Genomic DNA, 12,041 nt, shown 5'->3' with positions numbered 1-12,041 from the left:
ATGCTAGCAAGGGCCAAATTAAATATAATAGTTTTCATTTATGATCTGTATTCTTCTTACATGCATAAGACCTTTCTTACAAAAAGAAAGACTGAAATCAAACTTTTAAACATGTCTCTCTCTAGGTAACAAGAACAGACTGGAAACATGGATACATGTAAAATATCAAATGTAGAAAATGAAACTGAACAAATTAAGCAGTGGGAGAAAGAAAGGAAGTCACTGCAGTCTAACCTCAAGGCTTGTCAAGAGAGACTGCATCATAGCCAGATGATTGTGGCAGCTCTCCAGAGGATCTATAAAGAATATGGAAAGGACTCGGAGGGTCTGCTGAGAGAGTTCAGGACACTGATGAGCACCATAGAAGAGGTTTTGCAAACATGAACTTTTTTCTAGCATTTTTTATTTGAACATCTAATTTCCCCTGTATTTCTTCAGCATATGATGACTTGACAAAGCCAACATTTTGTCATTTTTTTCTTGTTATAACATCAATATTTTTAGTGTACCTTATTCAAGTTTTGAGTTATGTTAATGTGACGAGACTGTGTCAAAAAAAATGTAGTTTGTTCACAAGTATCCCTTACTAATTATTGTTCTTCTTCTTCTTCTTATTATTATTATTATAGTTTTTTATTATTATTTCAGCAGAATTATTATTATCCTTGATAAATGAAGAGATGCCACTTTTTCCAGTTTGTTCATAAACCTTGATATATTGCATTGACTTGCAGAAAATGTAACATTCCATTATTTACTCTAATGGTTTCATTTGACACAGGAGAATGATGTTGAAAATGTTGTTGAAACCAAGCCTGCAAAAGCCAAGACTAAGCAGAAAAAAAGCTGGGTGGAAGACGACTCAGTGTTACAAAAGAACAAGTTGACCCAAAGTATGAAGTCCAAAGAAACTGTCATAAAGAGTCAACCTTCAACCTTCCGAAAGCGTTCACACATTGGGACACCACACCAAGGAGCAGTTCTCCAGAGGATTCATAAACAATATAGAAAGCATTCGGCTCATCAACTGAGAAAGTTTAGGACATCGCTGAGCACCATTGAAGAGGTTGTGCAAACATGAAATTTTTCTGTCATTTTTGATTTGAACATTATGTTTTTTCCCTGTATTTTTCAGCATATGATGACTTGACGAAGCCAACATTTTGTCCTTTTTGTTCCTTTTATAACATCAATATTTTTAGTGTACCTTATTCAAGTTTTCAGTTATGTTAATTTGAGCAGGCTGTGTCAAGAAAATGTGGTTTGTTCACAAGTGTCCTTTCAGGTTGTTGTTGTTAATAATATAAATAATAACAACAACAACAACAATAATAATACTATTAATATTATTTCAACATAATTATTATTATCCTTGACAAATTAATAGATGCACCTTTTTCCAGTTTGTTCATAAACCTTGATTGATTGTATTGACTTGCAGAAAATGTAATGGTCCATTATTTCCTCTACTGGTCTCATTTGACACAGGAAACTGATGTTGAAGCAGTTGTTGAAGCCAAGACTGATGATGAAATTGATGATGAAAAGCCTTCCACATCCTATGCATCACTTCATGACAATAAGCAAAAAAAAGCAGCTTGCGAAAATGATGTTGAAGTAGTTGTCGAAGCCAAGACTGCTGAAGCCAAGACTGATCAGTCTTCAGCTCTCCCTAAAAGGAATCTGTGTAAGATGGGTGTTTCTTCACTTAGTTCACTACATCTTGGGACACCACAAGAAGAAAAGCATAAGGCCTCCCTTTTGCTATGGGCACTGCTTAACTGTAAAGAGGGCCCAGCCCCAGTGATTGATGATGAAAAGCCTTCCACATCCTATGCATCACTTCATGACAACCAGCAAAAAGAAGCAGTTTGGGATGAGAGAAAAAGAGAAGAAAATGTCTTAAAATTGCAAAAGCAAGCTTTGATACAAAGTAAGAAGGAGCAGAAGAAAGAAGAAATAAGAACAGTTGATGAAGGTATAATGAGGGCCAAAGAGAAGAACAAAGAAGAGATGTATGAGATAACATTTAAAAAGAAGAACTTTGTTCAGCAGATAAAGAGGCAATTTTCTGAACTTGTCCTGAGGTTTAGTGAGCAGAAAAAGAACTTGAAAGAAAGAGAAAGGAGGAAGAGAAACAAATGAAAATCACAAAGCGAATAAAGAAAAAAAATCATATAAGAGTTGGTTAGCTGAAAAAACAGGGAAAATGATGAAAAAGAAAGAAAAAGGCAGAAAAGGAGCTGCAGAATGATGAAGAAAATGAAACCCACCACAAATTAAGGAAAGGAGGAAGAAAAGTCAAATAGAATGACCAGTCTGATTCCAGCATGGCCAAATAGACAAGCACTGTCACTGTATTGCTCCCCCCACCCCCCCCCCCCCCCACATGCATATTAAATGCTATCAAGTGAAAGTAAATAAAAGTTTGATCATTAAAAAGGGAGGTTTACGGGTTTTTTTTAATCTTTAATAATATGTTTTGAAAAATGTATATGATGAAGAAATAACTTTCATTTAAACTGTAAAATGTTTAAACAATCCATTTGGGTATCTTTTGAGTGCCTACCAAACCACAAATTGTGAGATAAGACAACCAAGTCCACTTTACAGGCAGCCTACATCAGAAAACAGGCTAAAACAGCCATTCAGATTTGGCTCCCGTTTTTATAACAAGAGGGCAGTCATTAGCATTATACTGCCCCCAATCTGAGTATCTCTACCCATGGTTTGAGAACTACTTTTACAAAGGTAGCCATTTTTTCTCTCACACATGCCAGACCCAATATCATTATATTGAAATTAAGAGCTAAGTACGGGAATTGCTCTGTTACACAGGCTGACACAAAATGCTACACTGGCCCCCAGCAACAGAGGACAGAAGATCTGAGTGGATAAAGTTTATTTTTGATGGCAATGTCCCAGCTACCATCAACAAAAACCTGTATGTGTGTACTAACAACTTTGTGTCAAAATGCTTTACCTGCCTGGGTTAGTATAATACAGGGCTAAGTTTTGGGATCAATATCAACTGTGCAAAGCTAAAGTGCAGATAAGGGAAATGTAAGTAACTTATTTTAAAAAATTATTATTCTAGCTATGTGTTTCTTTGGTCATTTAGCACTAGCTAACTTTAACGCTGAGGTTATAAATATAATTTTAAAGATATTATTGGTGTTTCTTGGGTTATTTGTTGCAGGATCCACAATAACACAAATCCTATCAATTTATTAGTTGAATTTGTGACAGATGAACTTTATCAACAGGTGAATAATGTGAGAGTAAATGTAACAAGGTTGCAGTTGTGTTCCACTTATGTGTTAGCAACATTAGCATGTAATGCTAGAGGAAAATGTGTTTTACAACCGTCTGTAATTTAGCATGTGGGCATGCTTTGCAGTGTGTACATATATATGTCAGTGTGTGTAGAATGAAGTTTGACAACTCAGGAGCTGACTTTGGTTAAGACATATACAGTGGTGTGAAAAAGTGTTTGCCCCCTTCTGATCTTTTTTTGCATGTTTGTCACACTTAATGTTTCCGATCATCAAACAAATTTAAATATTAGACAAAGATAACACAAGTAAACACAAAATACAGTTTTTAAATGAAGGTTTTTATTATTAATGGGGAAAAAATCCAAACCTACATGGCCCTGTGTGAAAAAATGATTGCCCCCCAAACCTAATAACTGGTTGGGCCACCCTTAGCAGCAACAACTGCAATCAAGCATTTCAGTTATGCAATCATAATTGGCAATGAGTCTTTTATAGCACTGTGGAGGAATTTTGGGCCACTCATCTTTGCAGAGTTGTTGTAATTCAGCCTTATTGGAGCGTTTTTGAGCATGAACCGCTTTTTTAAGGTCATGCCACAGCATCTCAATCGGATTCAGGTCAGGACTTTGACTAGGCCACTCCAGAGTCTTCATTTTGTTTTTCTTAAGCCATTCAGAGGTGGACTTGCTGGTGTGTTTTGGATCATTGTCCTGCTGCAGAACCCAAGTGCGTTTCAGCTTGAGGTCACGAATGGATAGCTGGACATTCTCCTTCAGGATTTTTTGGTAGACAGCAGAATTCATGGTCCCATTTACCACAGCAAGTCTTCCAGGCCCTGAAGCAGCAAAACAGCCCCAGACCATCACACTACCACCACCATATTTTACTGTTGGTATGATGTTCCATTTCTGAAATGCTGTGTTACACCTTTCAAAAAGTTCAACTTTTGTCTCGTCAGTCCACAGAGTATTTTCCCAAAAGTCTTGGGGATCTCCTCCACAATCATCAAGATGTTTTCTGGCAAAACTGAGACAAGCCAGTATATACTGTATACTGGTCCCTGTAGTAGTAAGCAGTATAGTATCCAGTATGCAAGAAATGCAAAGCATACTACAAGGCTACATTAATGTATGATGGTTCCATACACTTGGGTAAGATTTTTCGCCACTGTTGCATGACTGGATGCAGTACACCCAAAAGATCTGGTCATGTCCTGGAATATTTGGTGGAATTAGACAACCAGGTATCTTTAGCGTACTGGAAAATGTATTTTGGTCCCATAATTCATACACCATATTAATTTGGGGCCAAATATTCCAGGACATGACCAGATCTTTTGGGTCAGTATGCAAGTAGTATGCAGTAGGCTATTTTGAATACAGACTTTCTCTCAGGGTTCAAGTAGAAGAGGGGCTGGGGGGAAGGGGTGGGTTTGAGCAGTGGCTTATTGTCATTTAAAGGCACAGGCATTCAAACTGGTTGTTCTAACAGGGCTGTTTTAACAGCCTGAGAAGGGTGCTGTGGTGATTGATCCTAGAAGTATTTAGCCAATCACGTCATACATATTTCATTAAGACCCCAGGGAATATAAAGGGGTACAATAGGTCTCCATTATTATTTTGCAGCGTTTGTATCTATTATAAACCTATTCTAGGTAATTTGTGGAATGTTTTGTAAGCATCACGATTACTGATATTTAATTTTTTTTACTTTTTAAGCATTTGACAGACACTTTTATCCAGAGCAATTTACAATTTTCAATCATGTTGCAGAGGTAGGTAAGTGTAGTGTTAGTATTCTTGTCCAAAAACTCTAATTGGTATAGTATAGAGCACTTGCTGGGATGGGGATTGAATCCCGGTCCCACACTGGAGAGGCTGAAACATTACCCACTACAATATAACACTGAGGCAGTTGCCTAGAGCCTCCCCTAATCTAAGGGTCAAATAAAAATGAAATTTATGTTGATGTTAAATTATTTATTCTTAAATATATATGATTTTAAAAATGCCCATTATCTGAATCTATACCAATTAGTAATTAGCCCATCTATTTTACCTTTTGTAAGATGGCGCCGGTGAGGTCGGCTTCCGTCACGACTGCTCCGTCCACACCTGGCACTTTTTTCGCTCTTTTCACTATCCTTTTCGCTACCCCTTATTTCTCCGCAGCCCTTCTCTACACACCACGGCACGTATCTCGTACAGCAGAGACGACCTTATTTCTCTTAATCTACATAGCACTCACCTCAAGCCGTCTGTAACCCTGGACCCAAAATGGCCGACGGAGATCCTGAGGGAAAACAAAAGACGCGGCGCGAGGAAAAGGCCTCGAGGGAAGCGAGCCGGCGTCAGGAACAGGCTGAGGGCTCAGGCACACCGAGCTCCCTTACCCAGCATCCTGCTAGCCAACGTCCAGTCTCTGGATAACAAGCTCGATGACCTCCGGGCCAGGATAAAGTTCCAGAGGGACATTCGGGACTGCAATCTCCTCTGCTTCACCGAGTCGTGGCTGAACCCAGCGGTACCAAACCACGCTATTCAGCCGGCCGAGTTCTTCTCGGTTCACCGCATGGATAGGACGGCACGTTCGGGGAAGTCGAGAGGCGGCGGAGTGTGTGTGATGGTAAACAACAGCTGGTGTAACAATGCCAATGTTGTTACTCTCGCCTGCTCCTGCTCACCCAACCTGGAGCTGCTCGCCCTCAAGCTTCGTCCTTTCTACCTTCCCCGGGAGTTCACTTCGGTCATCATCAACACCGTGTACATCTCACCTCAGGCTAACATGGACACTGCACTGTGTGAACTTCATGAGGCTCTCACACAGTTTCAGGCACAGCACCGGGACGCTGCGCTTAGTATGGTTGAGAGACACAGTTCCAGCAGAGTGGCTCTAGATCCCTGTGGCAGGGCTACGGATGATCACGGACTACAGGAGCCCACCCTCTGGACTGATGAGTGCGGATGAGTCTCTGGCGAACGAGCTGAATACATTCTTTGCTCGCTTCGAGGCTACATCTAGCAGCGCTAATGCTAGCAGCACAAATGCTAACGGCGCTAGTGCTAACGGCGCTAGTGCTAATGGCACTATCGGCGCAGTCGATGGCACATGCGCGGGGCCCACCATAGAACAGCGCCCTCTCATCATCACGGAGAGTGACGTGAGCAGAGTGTTTAAAAGGGTGAATACCAGGAAGGCGATGGGACCAGACGGTATCTGCGGGAGGGTCCTCAAAGCCTGCGCAGATCAACTAGCCCCGGTATTCACGATGCTGACATAAACTCTTTACATTTCAAAAAGGATTTAAAAGGAATAAATATACCTATCACGAGCCTTTAGGTTAACAAAAATGTATTACCAATAAGCGGTTAAAGCGATTACGATTATAAGAAAGATTTATGAATAATACATATGGTCAACACCTTTTTAATTATGTCATTCACTTCTTATCTGCAATGAGGAGACCAGGCTATATGGGCAAATCCTCTTCTTCCAGGCTCAATGCTTTTTCTCCTGGCTGGGGTGTTTTCCTGAATTGGCAGACATGCAAGCACATAAGCTAAGGATGTGTGTGTGTGTGTGTGTGCATGTGTGCGTGTGTATGTGAGAGAGAGAGAGAGAGAGAGAGAGAACTAGCATATACATTTCATGTAATTTTTTAAAATTAAAAGTACTAAATGTAAACGTAAACATGAAAAGCAAATGAAAAGGCTGGGAGAGATAATGTATGTGTGTGTCTGAGCACGTTTAAGGAGTACTGATATATAGGTCATGGCTTATCATACTTTTCATAGAATAATGGTGCCAGTAGACTGCTACCTGTATGTATGTCATTAAGCACACAGTTAAAGTTTAGACTGTAAATACTATGAGAGGGTTAAGACATAGGTATAAGATTTGCTTGAATAACTGACATAAGGCATAGGGAAAAGTAAACATCTATTTATAAAGAGAGAGTCTCATAACAGTTCAACAGTTCTGAGGCTAGTTGACCAGACAGACCAACCTGTGCACTGCCTGGATTGATTACAAGAAAGCCTGTGATTCAGTGCCCCACACATGGATCCTGGAATGTTTGAGGCTGATAACATAAGCAGGACTCTAAGACACTTCAAATAATTATATTTTTTTTATATTTTTTTTATCATTATTAAAGTAGTGATATGAGTCTTCATATTGGCTGTTGCCTGTTCTATCATAGATGGTCACCTTCTTCTTCCCTGTGTTCTTCCCAGTTTAGTAGGTGGATATGTTCAGCCATTTTTGCTACTAAACAGGAATCCTGTTTATGCATTTATATAAGTGTAGTATTGGTATATTTCTCATGAAAGATGATGACATTTGCTTGCTTTCTTTGTTGTCTTGCATGTTGCAAAAAAGATTTTGGTATTTGGTCTCTCATGTTTTCAATCCATTGTTGACTGTCAGACCTATTTAGTATGCTTGAATTGCATGCTAAAAATATACACTGTTTTAAGGTGAAATAAAGTGGACAGATTAACACATTCTGCTGCACGTAATGTTATGTCATATTTTTTCTTTAATGAGCAGAGAATGGGGTTACAAATGACATCCCCTCAATCCAAATTAGCCCCTCTGGAACTTTCTCATAGAATCCAAGGTATCCCTCTGAGTCGTTTTCACAGAGCCAAAGGAGTTGTCCCAATGAGTCCCTCTCTCACAGCCGGAGGAGCCCCAATGAGACCCTTTCACACAGCCAGAAGAGAAGCCCCAGTGAATCCCTCTCACACAGCTGGAGGAGGAGGAGCCTGTATGAGTTCCTCTCACATAGGCAGAGGAGGAGGAAAAGGAGCACCAGTGAGTCCCTGTCATGCAGCCAGAGGGGTAGGTCCTCTCACAGCAATTGGAGTCCCTCTGAGTCCTTCTCATGTAGACAGTGGAGTTCCTCAGACTCCCAGTCTTGCAGCAAAAACAGACCCCGCAAAGTGGCTGCCCATGATCAATACAGAAAGAGGTGAGCCTGTCCTTAGGAACACATATGCCAAAAATCTACCTGCATTTTAAGTACTGAGCCATAGCAGCCACGTGAAGAAGCTTAAGCTAAAGATACATCTAGATATAGTTTTAGGTCTGATTGCTCTTAAAGGACGACCAGCAAATAGCAAGTTGTATATATGTATTGCTACATCTATTATGCTAGAGTAATGCTTTTCAACAAAATGTTCATGTTTCAATAAGATGTTTGTCCACTAGAAGTCAAAGTGTCAAAAACTGAATTGGAAGATAGATTAATTGGAACAACCAATTTTATGTTGAAGTTACTAATGGGAAATTACAATTTGGGACTGCTTAGTAAAAATTGTGAAATTTTCTACATTTGGATAAACACAGTCTGAATTATCACTACTTTTTAAAACTTATTTAAAAAACAAAACAAACAAACAAACAAAAAACGACAAAACAGAGACTGGGAAAATTGCAGCTTCTAACATTTGCACTTTAGACTCCTCCTAGCCATCATGGCATTTGAGTCCTGGAAAAGCACAAATATATTTAAAGTATTCAATATAATATTTTGGCTAAACAATAACAAATTTAGCCCAAGTACATTTGACAAAAATATTTACTGTTGTTGAGAGATATTTGTACAAAGGGTGCACATTTAAGAGTACTGATTACACAGCCATCATTTTTTGAAAATATGTCCAAATCAAATAAATTCAACTGGTCAGTAAGATAAACCTGCTAGGTTGACAGTACTGGTGCTTACTGGTATGGCCAGTTTCTTTTCTTTCAAGTGATTATTGTCACGAATGGCCACCCTCCTGACTTCCCTGTTTCCTTTGCTTCCTGGTTGCTCCGTTTCTTGGTTTAGTTTTCTCCGCCCCCTCATCCGTTTTTTCCACACCTGTTATTACTTTCACCTGTGTCTGGTTTTGTGTTAATTAGTTCATACATTTAAACACACAGTTTCATCTGAAATGCCAGCCCATCAGTAGATTGAATAGCAATTTATGCAGAATCTCTAAGAGGCTGTAACAGTGATACTCACGCAACAATAAATCCATTGCCACATCTAAGTGGGTTTTCTGGCTTAACAAATTAAACTTTGTGCACTTTGCTTTCCCTAACATTCAAGGTTTGATGTAAAATGTGACCCTACTTAAACAACTACAGCTCTGGAAAATGGTTTGCAATGTACACAGGATTTGCCATGCATGAGCTAAAGTGTACAGCATTTCAGACAGTAATCTAATTTATGGTTTGTTGTTTCTCTTTAGATACTCTCATCAATACATACAAAACAACACATACGCAGGTAATGGAGACTATGGCTAAGTACCTTAAGTATGAACCAAAGAGAAAGGGTGGTGGTGGTAGAAAGAAATTAATTTCCTGTTGTAGTTTTTCTATTTCTCTGATCGAAAATCTTCTAAAAAGTGGAGTGGTTTAATTTTTCATTTCAATTATTTTTGACTAATAATGTATTACCATCGATATCAGTTGGTTTACCTACACTTAATTCACTCTACCCATGAAAAATGTAAACAAAAAATACATACATTTTGACAATCAATTTCAATGAAAGAAGGAAATACACACTACAAATACACACAATACCAATAACAGTACTATATGCACACCTATACATATATCGCAAAGTTCTGTTTGAATGGCGAGGCTCAAAAATGAAAACTGAAAATTGAAAATCCTTACGAAAAATAATCCTAGGAAAAAACACAGTACGTGTATAACTGTTCTGTCCTACCCCAATGATGCATGCACAATGAAAAATCTCTTCTTACGGGTTCGCGAATCACAGGTTCGTAGACATACTGGATGGCTCGCTATCTCAAGCCACTCCATGTGCTTCATGTAGCTGCTAAGGCGTTCTCTTCGGGAAAGTGTCACACACACAGAGGGGTCAAAAGAAAAGGAAAAATGAAAAGAATGGGAAGTTAAAAAAGGAAAACCCCTACCTTTTATGTTGGACAATTATAAAATTAAATTTCAAAGGGGAATTTATTTCCTTATTCATTTATCTAGTTTTCTCTATTCACGTCTCAAGTTAAAAGGCGAATAATGTGCTAATTTTAATTTCTCACCTCCACATTATTGGAGCACCTGCATACGTCTAAGGGTTACAGTACGCTTTGTATTGTGTAGGTATGTATGTTTGTGTGTGTAGAATAATCAGAGGTGTGACATCAGAGCAGCCCAGGGTCTGACTCCGGTTCAAACATGTAGGGCTGCACCTCTATGACTATTGCTAAATCTTGGTATTATGGTACTGTATTGTTAAATCCCATTCCTGGCTTTTTAATTTCCTGAATAGGCCTATTAAAAATAATTGCTTTAACGTTGTGTTATTGTAAGTATTTAACATTTTACAACTTTACTGTTTTGGTACTGTTAGGGGAAATATTTAATTTACTGATTTGAAATTGTATATTATTAATACGATTAATAAGTCTTAAATTGTCTTGAATTTGAAATTGTGTGGTCTAAACTTTTATGCTTCAGACATGTGTCTGTGCTGTCAGCCCATTCAAATGTCAGAAATGAAATTCCTTTGGTTAACACGGTTATATTTCAGTTTGTTTCCTTGTTATATCAGTGGAAATAATATCCATGTTAGATCAGTGGAAAAAACTCACACTCGATTCACTGCATCTGCACAAGAGAGCTAGAAGAGAAATTCACTCAGTCAACTGAGATAGCTGTAAAGTCATTGTACCAAATGACGATGCAACTCCACATAGACCGTTGTATTAACTTTTAATTAACAACCTTGCAAGAGAACATGTGAGCACACCAGTCATGTCTTACAAATACGTTATATCTATCTGGCCACAGGCAGACTCCTGCATGCTCATTGGTCCAGCCTGTAGCAGGACATTTTTTCAAATGCTCTACATCCCTTCCCTTTAGTACATGTACCTCCTGAAGAAGGCAGAACAATTGAGCTAGTTGCATAAGTAACCTATTACTCAAACCACTATGAACAAAATAAGATCGCACTCTTTTTTTTCCTTTTTTTTTTTTTTAACATCAAACTACGTCATTGCATGTATTTTGGGTCGGGTCTGCAGACACGACCCGAGCGCGTTGTATAAGGTGTAACAGCATTCCCAGTGGGGAATCACGCAATGGGAACACAGTCCATTGTTGTATTGTTGTATGCTGGTGTTGTATGAGTCTGGGTCATCTTCATGAAGTTGGGTCGGTGGCTCTCTGACAGGGAGGATGTGTTGGGCGATTCCGTCTGTATGTTCTTCAGTTGGATTGAATGGCATATGAACATGGCTCCTCGCAGGGCTTTATCACCATTCCAAGCTGGTCATACCCTTTAAGTGTTTGCATGTGAACCACTTGACCTGTAGTTAGCGGCAATAGTGGGCGGCTTGACTTATCATAGTGGCGTTTCAAAGTGAGTCTTTTGTTGAGAAGTTGCGCACTGACTTGCTGGGTGATCTTGCAGACAGGCTCTAGGAGTCTGGTACTTACTGAAATGGCTGCGCGTGTCTGCCGTGACATCAACAGCTCAGCAGGAGACCCTAGTATAGGATCACGGGGGATATTCATGAGGTTTAGAAGATTGAGAAAGACATCAGTACCGTCTCTGTGTGATTTCTCCATGAGTTGTTTTGCACTGCGGACTGCCCTTTCTGCAAGACCATTTGACCTGGGAAACTCAGGACTGCTGGTGATGTGGACAAAATCCCATTGTTCAGCAAAATCTTTGAGATGTTGACTAGTGTATTGTCTAGCATTATCAGTGAAAAGGGTGTGGGGCGTACC

Source organism: Electrophorus electricus, chromosome 6 (assembly GCF_041902795.1).
Source record: "Electrophorus electricus isolate QZ-2024a chromosome 6, ASM4190279v1, whole genome shotgun sequence".
Lineage (NCBI taxonomy): Eukaryota > Metazoa > Chordata > Actinopteri > Gymnotiformes > Gymnotidae > Electrophorus > Electrophorus electricus.
Note: the sequence above shows the minus strand (reverse complement) of the source record.